Here is a 12,460-nt window from a genome sequence, read left to right as displayed (position 1 = left end):
GAATTTATTCAAAGGGATTATATCAGAGAACTTCCCAGACCTAGAGGAAGATATATCAGTATCCAAGTACAAGTAGGTTATAGAATACCAAGCATATTTAACCCAAAGAAGACTAGTTCAAGACATTTAATAATCAAACTCCCAAAGGTCAAGGATATAGAAAGGATCCTAAAAGCAGCAAGAGAAAATTAAAAAGTAACATACAATGGAGTCTGGCAGCAGACTTTTCAGTGGAAACTTTACGGGCCAGGAGAGAGTGGCATGACATGTTTAAAGTGAAGGAAAAAAAACTTTTATCCTAAAATAGTATGTTTGGCAAAAATATCCTTCAAACATGAAGGAGAAATAAAGACTTTCCCAGACAAACAAAAACTGAGGGATTACATCAACACCAGAACTGGCCTACAAGAAATGCTAAAAGGGAGTACTTCTATCAGTACAAAAAGGATGTTAGTGAACAAGAAAAAATCATATGAAGGCACAGAACTCACTGGTGATAGTAAGTAGACAGAAGAACACAAAATATTATAATGCTTTAACTGTGATGTGTAAACTACTCTTAAGTAGAAAGACTAAACTATGAACCAATCACAAATAATAACTACAACTTTCAAGACATAGCATAATAAGATACAAGTAGAAACAACAAAAAGTTAAAAAGCAGGGGGACAAAGGTAAGTTGTAGAGTTTTTATTAGGTTTCTTTTGGCTTGTTTGCTTATTCAAATGGTGTAAGTTTTTTATCAGTTTAAAATAATGGGTTATAAGATAGTATTTGCATGGCCGGGCGCGGTGGCTCAAGCCTGTAATCCCAGCACTTTGGGAGGCCGAGATGGGCGGATCACGAGGTCAGGAGATGGAGACCATGCTGGCTAACACGGTGAAACCCCATCTCTACTAAAAAATACAAAAAATTAGCCGGGCAAGGTGGCGGGCGCCTGTAGTCCCAGCTACTTGGGAGGCTGAGGCAGGAGAATGGCGTGAACCCAGGAGGCGGAGCTTGCAGTGAGCTGAGATCCGGCCACTGCACTCCAGCCTGGGCGACAGAGCGAAACTCCGTCTCAAAAAAAAAAAAAAAAAAAAAAAAAAAAAAAAAAAAAGATAGTATTTGCAAGCTTCGTGGTAACTTCAAGCCAAAAACAATACAACAAATACACAAAAAGTTAAAAGTAAGAAACTAAATCATATCACCAGAGAAAATCACCTTCACTAAAGGAAAACAGGAAGGAAAGAAGGAAGAGAAGACCACAAAACAACCAGAAAACAAATAACAAAATGGCAGGACTAAGTCCTTACTTATCAATAACAACACTGAATGTAAATAGACTAAGTTCTCCAATAAAAAGACATAAAGTGGCTGCATGGATTAAAAAAAAATTAGACCCAATGATCTGTTACCTACAAGAAACACACTTCACTTATAAAGACAAACATAGACCGAAAAGGGATTGAAAAAGGTATTTCATGTCAATGAAAACAAAAAGGAGCAGGAGTAGCTATACTTTTGTCAGACAAAATAGATTTCAAGACAAAAACTATAAGAAGGTGACAATATAATGATAAAGGGGTTAGTTCAGTAAGAGTATATAGTAATTGTAAATATATATACACCCAACACTGGAGCACCCAAATATATAGAGCAAACACTATTACAGCTAAATAGAGAGATAGACTTCAGTATAGTAATAGCTGGAGACTTCAACATCCCACTATTAGCATTGGACACATCTTCCAGACAGAAAATCAACAAAGAAACATTGGATTTAATCTGCACTATAGACCAAATGCAACTAATAGATATTTACAGAACATTTCAGCCAGCAACTGCAGAATACACATTATTTTCCTCAGCACATGGATTATTCTCAGAGATAAACCACATGTTAGGTTACAAAACAAGTCTTAAAACAGTAAACAAACAAACAACTGAAATAAGCATCTTCTCTGACCACAATGGAATAAAACTAGAAATTAATAATGAGGAATTTTGGAAACTATACAAATACATGGAAATTAAACAATATGCTTCTGAATGACCAGTGGGTCAATAAAGAAATTAAGAGGAAATTGAAAAATTTCTTAAAACCAATGATAATGGAAACACAATATACTAAAATCTATAGGATACAGCAAAACCAGTACTAAGAGGGAAATGTATAGCTATAAGTACCTAGATCAAAAAGAAGAAAAACTTCAAATAAACAATCTAATGATGTATCTTAAAGAAGTAGAAAAGCAAGAGCAAGCCAAACCCAAAATTAATATTGATAGAAAAAAGAAATAATAAAGATCAGAGCAGAAATAAATTGAAATGAAGAAAACAATACAAAAAATCAATAAAACAAAAGGTTGGTTTTTTGAAAAGTTTAACAAAATTGACAAACCTTTAGCCAGACTAAGAAAAAAAGAGAGATGACCCAAATAAATAAAATCAGAGGTGAAAAAGGAGACATTACAGCTGATAACACAGAAATTCAAAGGATCATTAGTGGTTACTGTGAACAACTATATGCCAATAAATCAGAAAATCTAAAAGCAATGGACAAATTTCAAGATGCATATAACCTATCAAGACTGAACCACGAAAAAATCCAAAACTTGAACAGACCAAATAAAGTAACAAGATCAAAGCCATAATAAAAAGTCACCCAGTAATGAAAAGCCTGAGACCCAGCTGAATTCTACCAAACATTTAAAGAAGGATTAATACCAATCTTACTCAAACTATTCTGAAAATAGAGGAGGAAGAAATACTTCCAAACTCATTCTACAAGGCAAGTATTACCCTGATACCAAAACCAGACAAAGACATATCAAAAAAATAAAACTACATGCCAATATCTCTGATGAATATTGATGCAAAAAGTCCTCAACGAAATACTAGCAAACTGAATTCAAAATACATTAAAAAGATCATTCATCATGATCAAGTGGGATTTATCCCTGGGATGCAAGGATGTTTCAATATATGGAAATCAATCAATGTGATACATCATATCAGCAGAATAAAGGATAAAAACCGTATGATCATTTCAATTGATGCTGAAAAAGCACTTGATAAAATCTAACATCTCTTCATGATAAAAACACTTTTAAAATGGGTATAGAAGGAACATACCTCAACGTAATAAAAGACATATATGGCAGACCCACAGCTAATATACTGAATGGGGAAAAACTGAAAACCTTTTCTCTAAGATCTGGAACGTGACAAGGATGCCCCATGTTACCACTGTTATTCAACATAATGCTGGAGGTCCTAGCTAGAGCAAGCAAACAAGAGAAGGAAATAAGGGGCATTTAAATTGGAAAGGAAGAAGTCAAATTATCCTCGTTTGCAGATGATATGATCTTGTATTTGGAAAAACCTAAAGACTCCACCAAGAAACTATTAGAATTGATGAATAAATTCAGTAAAATTGCAGGATACAAAATCAACATACAAAAAATCAGCAGGCCAGGCGCGGTGGCTCACGTCTGTTATCCCATCACTTTGGGAGGCCAAGGCAGGTGGATCACGTAAGGTCAGGAGTTTGAGACAAGCCTGGCCAACATGGTGAAACTCTACCCCTACTAAAAGTACAAAAATTACCCAGGCGTGATGGTGGGCACCTGTAATCTCAGCTACTCAGGTGGCTGAAGCAGGGAAATTGCTTGAACCCAGGAGGCAGAGGTTGCAGTGAGCTAAGATCGTGCCACTGCAACTCCAGCCAGGGCGACAACAGTGAGACTCCACCTAAAAAAAAAAAAAAAAAAAAAAAAAATCAGTAGCAATTGTATATGCAAACAGTGAACCATCTAAAAAATAAATTTGAAAAGTAATCCCATTTACGGTAGCCACAAATAAATGCCTAGGAGTTAACCAAAGAAGTGAAAGTTCTCTATAATGAAAACTATAAAACACTGATAAAAGAAATCGAAGAAGACACCAAAAAATGGAAAGATATTCCATGTTCATGAATTGGAAAAATCAATATTGTTAAAATACTCATACTACTTAATCTACAGATTCAATGTAATCCCTATCAAAATACCAATGACATTATTAACAGAAATAGAAAAAACAATTCTAAAATTGTTTTTTGTTATATGAAACCACAAAGACCTGGAATAACCAAAACTATCCTAAGCAAAAAGAACAAAACTGGAGTTATCATATTACTTGACTTAACATTTTACTACAGAGCTATAGTAACTAAAATAGCATGGTACTGTCATAAAATAGACACATAGACCAATGGAACAGAATAGAAAACCCAGAAGCAAATCCACACACCTACACTGAACTCATTTGTTACAAAGATGCCAAGAACATACACTGAGGAAAAGACAGTTTTTTCAATAAATGGATGCTGGGAAACTGGATATCCGTATGCAGAAGAAATGAAACTTGACCCCCATCTCTAACCATATACAAAAATCAGATAAAAATGGATTAAAGACTTACATCTAAGACCTGAAACTATGAAACTACTACAAGAAAACATTGGGGAAGCTCTCTAGGACACTGGACTGGGCAAAGATTTTTTGAGTAATAACCCACAAGCACAGGCAACCAAAGCAAAAATGGATAAATGGGATCACATCAAGTTAAAAAGCTTCTGTACAGAAAGGATATAATCAACAAAGTGAAGAAACAACCCACAGAATAGGAGAAAATTCCTTCAAACTATCCTTCTGACAAGGGATTAATAATCCTTGAATATAAAAGGAGCTCAAACAACTCTATAAGAAAAAATCTAATAATCCTATTTTAAAATGGGCAAAAGGTCTGAATAGACATTTCCCGAAAGAAGACATACAAATGGCAAACAGGCATATGAAAAGGTGCTCAACATCACTGATTATCAAAGAAATGCAAATCAGAACTATAATGAGATTCCAGTTTCAACTGGAAACTTGATTTCTACCTGATAACACTTAGAAAAATCAGTTGCAGATGGATTGCAGATATAAATGTGAAAAGTAGAAGAGTAAAACCTAAGATAAGAGAACACCTTCATGTCCTTGAGGTAGAGAAAATTTTTTTTAGTAGGAAAAGATCAACAAAATGGAATACATTAATTTTTTTTTTTTTTTTTTTTTTTTGAGATGGAACTTTGCTCTCTTTGCCCAGGCTGGAGTGCAATGGCATGATTTTGGCTCACCTTACATTAAAATTTTTAAATTACTATTTATTGGCCAGACACCGTGGCTCACGCCTGTAATCCCAGCACTTTGGGAGGCTGGAGTAGACAGATCACCTAAGGTCAGGAGTTCAAGACCAGCCTGGCCAACATGGTGAAATCCCGTCTCTACTAAAAATACAAAAATTAGCCAGGCATGGTAGTGTGCACCACCTGTAATCCCAGCCATTTGGGAGGCTGAGGCAGGAGAATGGCTTGAACCCTGGAGGCGGAGGTTGCAGTGAACTGAGATCACACCACTGCACTCCAGCCTGGGCAGCAGAGTGAGACTCCATCTCAAAAAAAAAAAAAAAAAGAATGAAAGAAAAATTGGATCCTTAGACTTAAAAACACCCTCAGGACAGATCTCATTATATAAGCTTCAATGCTTACGTGAAGGCTGAACCCACACAATGGTTTGTTTCATAATTATTTATGAAAGACATCCTTTCTATCTTATCTTCACTTGTCATCATTTCTGTTATTAGTCCTTAGGAAAAAATTCAGAGTATAATGTTAAAGTATTATTTACATTGACTAGGCCTACTTTACTGTTACTAAAGATGAGTGGTTTCATACTCATCTCTTTCTGTGGAAAGACTAAAATGTTCTAACCAGTGAATCTATAAGGGCATTTTAATTTAATTTGATTTTTAAAGTAAAGAAAGGATTTTTAGAAAAGATGCTGCCTGGGAGTTAGTGAAAGACAGCTGAAGAAGCCAGTTTGTGAACTCCACACCTAGTTTATCTAGTTAAATGATTTGTGCCCTTGTTTATTCCTTAATGCTGTCCTCTACTGTACTATTTGACCTTTGAATATTGACATTTCTTATAAATTATCTTACATTTTCTCCTCTTCTTATTTTATATGATTCCTGTAGGCAATCTCAGTTACATCCTTGTCTTCAAATATTATCTACATTCCATGACTCACAAATGTATTTCTTTCTTTTTTTTTTTTTTGAGGCAGGGTATTACTCTGTCACCTAGGCTGGAATGCAGTGGCACAATCACAGTTCACTGCAGCCTCAGTTTCCCTGGGCTCAGGTGATCCTCCCACGTCAGCCTCCCAAGTAGCTGGGACCACAGGCTCATGCCACCATGCTTGGCTAATTTTTGTATTTTTTGTAGAGACAGGGTCTCACTGTGTTGCGGAGGCTGGTCTTGAGCTCTTGGGCTCAAGCAACACACCCACCTTGGCCTCCCAAAGTGCTAGGATTACAGGCATGAGCCACTGTGCCCAACCTCACAGATGTATTTCTTCAGCCCATATCTATTGAGCGTTAGACTCTATATGCAACTATTTAATGTCATAAAGGCATCCCAAGATCAACATATCCAAATGTGATTTTATGATCTTCTTCCCCAAATTTATTTATCCTCCTGTATTCACCGTATAGCACCACCATCTAGCCATGGAATCATGATGAAAACCTTGTAGTTACTCCTAACACCTTTGTCTTTTGTGTATTCCACATGCAATACATTGCAAGATCTGTTAATTTTACCTCTGAAATATATTTCATAATTTTCTACTTCTCTCTATTAAATCAAACCACTATAATCTCTCATGTAAATTGTTATAGTAGCCATCTAACTGATCTTTCAATTTCCACTATTAATCCCCTCTATTCCATTCTTCATACCACCATCCAAAGTAACTTTTCTATAACTGCAGGTATTATCATATCACTTCTTGTTTAAAATCCTTCAGTGGCCTCCTATTACTGTTAGGATCGAATCCAAATTTCTGTGGCATGCAAAACTTTGCATGATCTGGTTTTTGCCTGTATTTTCACATAATATTCCCTCTCCTTGAGAGAATATCCTCCTTTCCCATCCTGTTTCTGTCCTCCCTCCCTTATTATAGTTGTATTTAATTACCAAAGTAATGCTTTTTTTGAACAAAAAGTACACAGTATTTCTTCCACTCTCTGCCAGGCTAACTCCTGTTTATTCTTCAAGTGTCAGCTTAAATGTCACTTTCTCAGAGAAGCCTTTGACTCTTCTTCCTTTCCACACAAAAATATGTACATGTGATTATTTGCTTAAGGTCTCTCTCCCCAACTATAAGCTCTGTATCTGCTTTGTTTACCGTTATATATCCAGTATTTGGCACAGGCACAGGTTCTGTACATATGAGGCTCTCTATAAATATTGGCTGAATAAATGAAAATGTCTTAGAAATGAAAATGAAAGTGTCTTAGAAAATTCTCCATTGGGTCTCTTGCCAGTTTGTTCTCTTCCCAAATGACTTTGCTTGCCTCAGCAATCACACAAACTCCTTGTAGTTTGTTACCTCAATGCCCCAAATATTAACTCACTTCCTTTTTTGCTGCTGTCACCCATTTTAGCAGCTCAGTTTCTCATCTCCTGGGGTCCATTTTAGACCAGCAAACATTTGTACAATTTACTTTCCTTTCTCTCCTATAAAATAAACAAACCCTTTTGAAGTTTTAAATGAAGTTGTACTGTTAGTAACTCTCAAGGTTTTGACTCGTCCTAGCCCTATCCCAGCAGTTTTCTTTAGATACACTCTAGGTATTTATAAACTGTGCCTTATTTCTTCCCCAGCTACTGCCACTATTATCACCTGGGTGCCAAGTGTTCTCCACTTTTTTCCATACCCCTTCAAACCCTCAGAGGAGAGGGTATCAGTCCATACTTCCGGCCAGTTGTTTAAGGCCGACTCCCCTAAAAGACTAGATCCTGTTCCTGCTTTTTCATATGCTAACTTAACCATCCGAGGGACAGAATTGGTATTCAAGCCATCTCTGCCCTCTGCTGCTGGAGCACCATTGCTGTTCATTCCAACCCCAATCTTTAGCTCCAAGGTACTCAACAACCCAGTTCTTGGATTAACCTAATTTATCTCAGTTTTATCTCTATGGAGCTCCTGAAAACCAGAATTGTTAGGAGTTAGACTCCATAACCTGCATTTTTCACATAAACCCCAAGTAATTATTTTGTATATTAATATCTGAGAATCACTGTACTGATGAGAACTCTAGTTATCCTCACTGTGGGAAAAATGCATTATTCTGACTAATTCCATATTCTATGTAGCAGAATAAGCCAAGGAAAGATGGGATTTGGCTATCTTCAGATACACCATCAGTTACAGCTTCAGGGGGCCTAAAACCAACTGGTGAATCACAGCAGCATGAGACAAAGGCCAAAGTATAGCCTTGTAGTAAAGAGACAGGCTTTAGAGAGAGACCAATATATAGATCCTGGCTGATATACTTTAAATCTAAGTTACCCTGTGTAAACTTTAGTTTCTTCATTTTAAAATTAGGAGAATAATATGGCCTCATAGAGTTGTTATGAACGTTCCTTGGAATTTATTCAATAAATATTTATTGAGCACCTACTATATGCCAGGCACTTTTCTATGTGTTGTGAATATACCAGCAAACAAAAACTTTTGCCCTCAAGGAGCACACATTCTAATGGGTATATGTATAAAAAGTGCCTCTAGCATAGGAAAAACTGAATAAATTCTTGTTACTTACAAATATTTAAGGATAAGGAGTATATTTGTTTTGCTTTGCCACTTTTGGGATATAAAAGGAGGATAGGACACAATATATGCCTGTGTGGTGCTTAAATCTAGATGGTCAGTGAGATGTGTATTTATTCATTCTGTAAATATTAACTCAGTGCTGTAATGAGCCTGACACTATGAAGTAGAAAAATGAATCCCTATTTTTTAAAAATTTCAACTTAGTTGGGAATATATGAGAAATGCAAAATTCTAATGTAAAACAAGGTGCAAGAGAAGTAATAATAAAGTGCTATGAAGAACATTTAATGAACGTAATAATAAAGTACTATGTAGAATGTTAATTAGTAAGTGAATTAATATCAGGAGACTACAAATACAAAAAATAGTGTTACTGCCTTTATATGCTGAGCACATGAGCATAAGATGGGCATACTTTCGTCAGGTGGCAATGGAGTATATGGCTAATTCAGTGAGAAGGTTAAAAAAGAAAGCTCCTATTGCCAGGTAAACTAGCAATACATGAACCTCAGCAGTGTTAGCCTCTCTATACACTAATTTTATGATGTCTTTTTTTTTTTGAGATGGAGTCTCGCTCTGTCACCCAGGCTGGAGTGCAGTGGCACGGTCTCGGCTCACTGCAAGCTCCACCCTCCGGGTTCACGCCATTCTCCTGCCTCAGCCTTCTGAGTAGCTGGGACTACATGCGCCCGCCACCACGCCCGGCTAATTTTTTGTATTTTAGTAGAGACGGGGTTTCACCACGTTAGCCAGGATGGTCTCCATCTCCTGACCTCGTGATCTGCCCGCCTCTGCCTCCCAAAGTGCTGGGATTACAGGTGTGAGCCACCACGCCCGGCCTATGGTTTCTGTTTCGCATTGCAGCCCTGACTCTGGAACCGAAATAATATTGACAGTGAGAACTGTTGGGTTTTTTGGTCAAAGAACAGGTTAGAGGAAGGAGGAGGAAAAGTATGTCATAAGCCAATGTGGTTGAGTTCTTGGAACACTGTTTCTGGCTGAAGCATATCATAAGTGTAGGGGAAGACAAGACGAAAAATGAAAGATAGGGCCTGAGCATAGAGGACCTTGAAGGCCATTCTAGGGCATTTGGACATAATTTAGTAAGAATAGGGCATGACTGAATATTTTTGATCGGGGAAGTGATTATGATCAGAACTATGTTTATTTGGAGAGTTCTCAAAGCACTTAAAACAGAACTACTAGGCCACCCAGCAATCCCATTACTGGGCATATGCCCAAAGGAGAATAAATCATTCTACTGAAAAGATACAGGCACTCATATGTTCACAACAGCAAAGATGTGGAATCAACCTAGATGCCCAACAGCAGTGGATTGGATAAAGAAGATGTGGTACATATACATCATGGAATTCAATGCAGCCAAAAAAAAAAAGACCAAAATAATTTCCTCGGCAGTAACGTGGATGCAGCTGGAGGCCATTATCCTAAGTAAATTAATTCAGAAACAGGAAGCCAAATGCCACATGTTCTCACTTATAAGTGGAAGCTAAGCATTGGTTACACATGGTCATAAAGATGGGCACAATAGACACTGGGAACTAGTTGAGAGGAGAGAAAAGGAAGGGACAAGATCTGAAAAAGTACCTATTGGGTACTATGCTCACTACCTGGGTGATGGGATCATTTTTACCCCAAACCTCAGCATCACACAATATACCCATGTAACACACCTATACATATATCCCCTGAATCTAAAATAAGAGTTGAAATTATTTTTTCAAAAACTTGGCCTGGTATGGTGGGTTATGCCTATAATCCTAACACTTTGGAGGGTCTCTTGAGCCCAGAAGTTCGAGACCAGCCTGGGCAATATAGCAAGACCCCATCTCTACAAAAAAATTAAAAAATAAATTAGTTGGGCATGGTGGTGCATATCTTTAGTCCCAGCTACTTGGGAAGCTAAGGTGGTGGGATCACTTGAGCACAGGAGGTTGAGGATGCAGTTAGCCATGATCGCACTACTACACTCCAGCCTGGGCAACAGAATGAGACCCTGTCTAGAACAAACAACAAAAAACTGTGTATAGAACAAAACATTTGAAGAAAAGAAGCATAGAATAGATACAATAAACTGGCAGATCATATGCGTTAATTTGTATTTGTGGAATGAATGAATAATGTGAGCCTTCCTAATTCCCTAGCAAATAAGATGTACTACAACAAAGCATAGCAGAGGAGTAGCTTTGTTATGCTGACCCAAATCTTATGTAAGCAAAGTTCTGACATAGGGAGACAAGGAGTAAGGCAAACTGATTAAACATGACATGAATTTGTAACCTATTGCATGACCACACCTATAGAGTATTGATTTATGGCCTGTTGTCACTTGGAGGTAGGTTTCTAAAAATTTGTCACAGAATAAGTTTTAGTAATGTATTGCACTACATGGTGACCACAGTTGTTAATAATGTTGTCGTTTTTCTTGTTTTTTGAGACAGGGTCTCACTCTGTTGCCCAGGCGGGAATGCAGTGGCATGATCTTGGCTCACTGCAACCTCCACCTCCCAGGTTCAAGCAATTCTCATGCCTCAGTCTCCCAAGTGGCTGGAATTACAGGCATTTGCCACCACACCCAGCTAATTTTTGTACTTCTGGTAGAGATGGGTTTCACCATGTTGGCCAGGCTAGTCTCAAACTCCTGGCCTCAAGTGATCCACATGCCTCAGCCTCCCAAAGTGCTGGGATTACAGGCATGAGCCACTGCACCCAACCAATAATGTATATTTCAAAATTACTAAAATAGATTTTTAACATTCTTACCACATCAAAAAAAAAAAAAAAAAGACAAACTGGTGAGGTGATGGGTATGTTAATTGGCTCGATCAACTCTTCCTATAATGTATACATAGGTCAGGCCGGGTGCAGTGGCTCACGCCTGTAATCCCAGCACTTTGGGAGGCCAAGGCAGGCAGATCACTTAAGGCCAGGAGTTTGAGACCAGCCTGGCCAACATGGCGAAACCTCATCTCTGCCAGAAATACAAGAATTATCCAGGTGTGGTGGCACATGCCTGAAATCCCAGCTACTTGAGAGGCTGAGGCACAAAAATCACTTGAACCTGGGAGGTGGAGGTTGCAGTGAGCCAAAATCGTGCCACTGCACTCCAACCTGGATGACAGAGTGAGACTCTGTCTCAAAAAAATATATACATAGATTAAAACATTACATTGTACCCCATATATACACACAATTATTTGTCAGTTAACATTTAAAAAAAACAAAACAAAAAAAAAAACAAATTGTTACAGCACTCTGTCTATAACAGAGTGAAAGAAGATGATTCAGTTTTCATTTCACAGACATTTCCAGAGTGCTTGTCACATTATCAGCACTATGCTGTAGGTGATACAGCTTTGGATTCAACTGGGGATTCAACCGTGAGTAAGGAGTTAACAGACTACTAGGAGAGAGGGATGTGTAAATAACTGTAACTATGTTTTAAGTGGTTTTGTCAAGGTGAGCCCACTATGAAAATATATTTTGTATAAATTTATAAAATCATATCACCCTGTATGCAAGTCTACCTATGCTTTAGGGGACGGTTTTCTAGTGAACTTTAAAAAACAGAATTTTTTGGCCTGTAATCCCAGTACTTGGGGAGACTTGAGTTGGGAGGATTGCTTGAGCCCAAGAATTTGAGACCAGCCTGGGCAACATGGCAAAACCCTGTCTCTACAAAAAATGTTTTAAAATAGTTGGGTGTGGTGGCCCTGTCCTGTGGTGCCAGCTACTTGGGAGGCTGAGGT

General features: G+C 37.7%; 2 protein-coding genes across 3 annotated transcripts in view; both read left to right on the top strand.

The window, feature by feature from the left end:
* Window positions 1-12,460, top strand: part of EIF2B3 (eukaryotic translation initiation factor 2B subunit gamma) — a 349,397-nt gene that overhangs the window by 118,876 nt on the left and 218,061 nt on the right. The window lies entirely within an intron of this gene.
* Window positions 1-12,460, top strand: part of ZSWIM5 (zinc finger SWIM-type containing 5) — a 192,937-nt gene that overhangs the window by 137,015 nt on the left and 43,462 nt on the right. The window lies entirely within an intron of this gene.

The sequence above is a fragment of the Macaca thibetana genome, chromosome 1 (genome assembly GCF_024542745.1).
Source record: "Macaca thibetana thibetana isolate TM-01 chromosome 1, ASM2454274v1, whole genome shotgun sequence".
In the NCBI taxonomy this organism is placed as follows: Eukaryota; Metazoa; Chordata; class Mammalia; order Primates; family Cercopithecidae; genus Macaca; species Macaca thibetana.
This window is presented reverse-complemented; position numbering and strand designations above follow the sequence as displayed.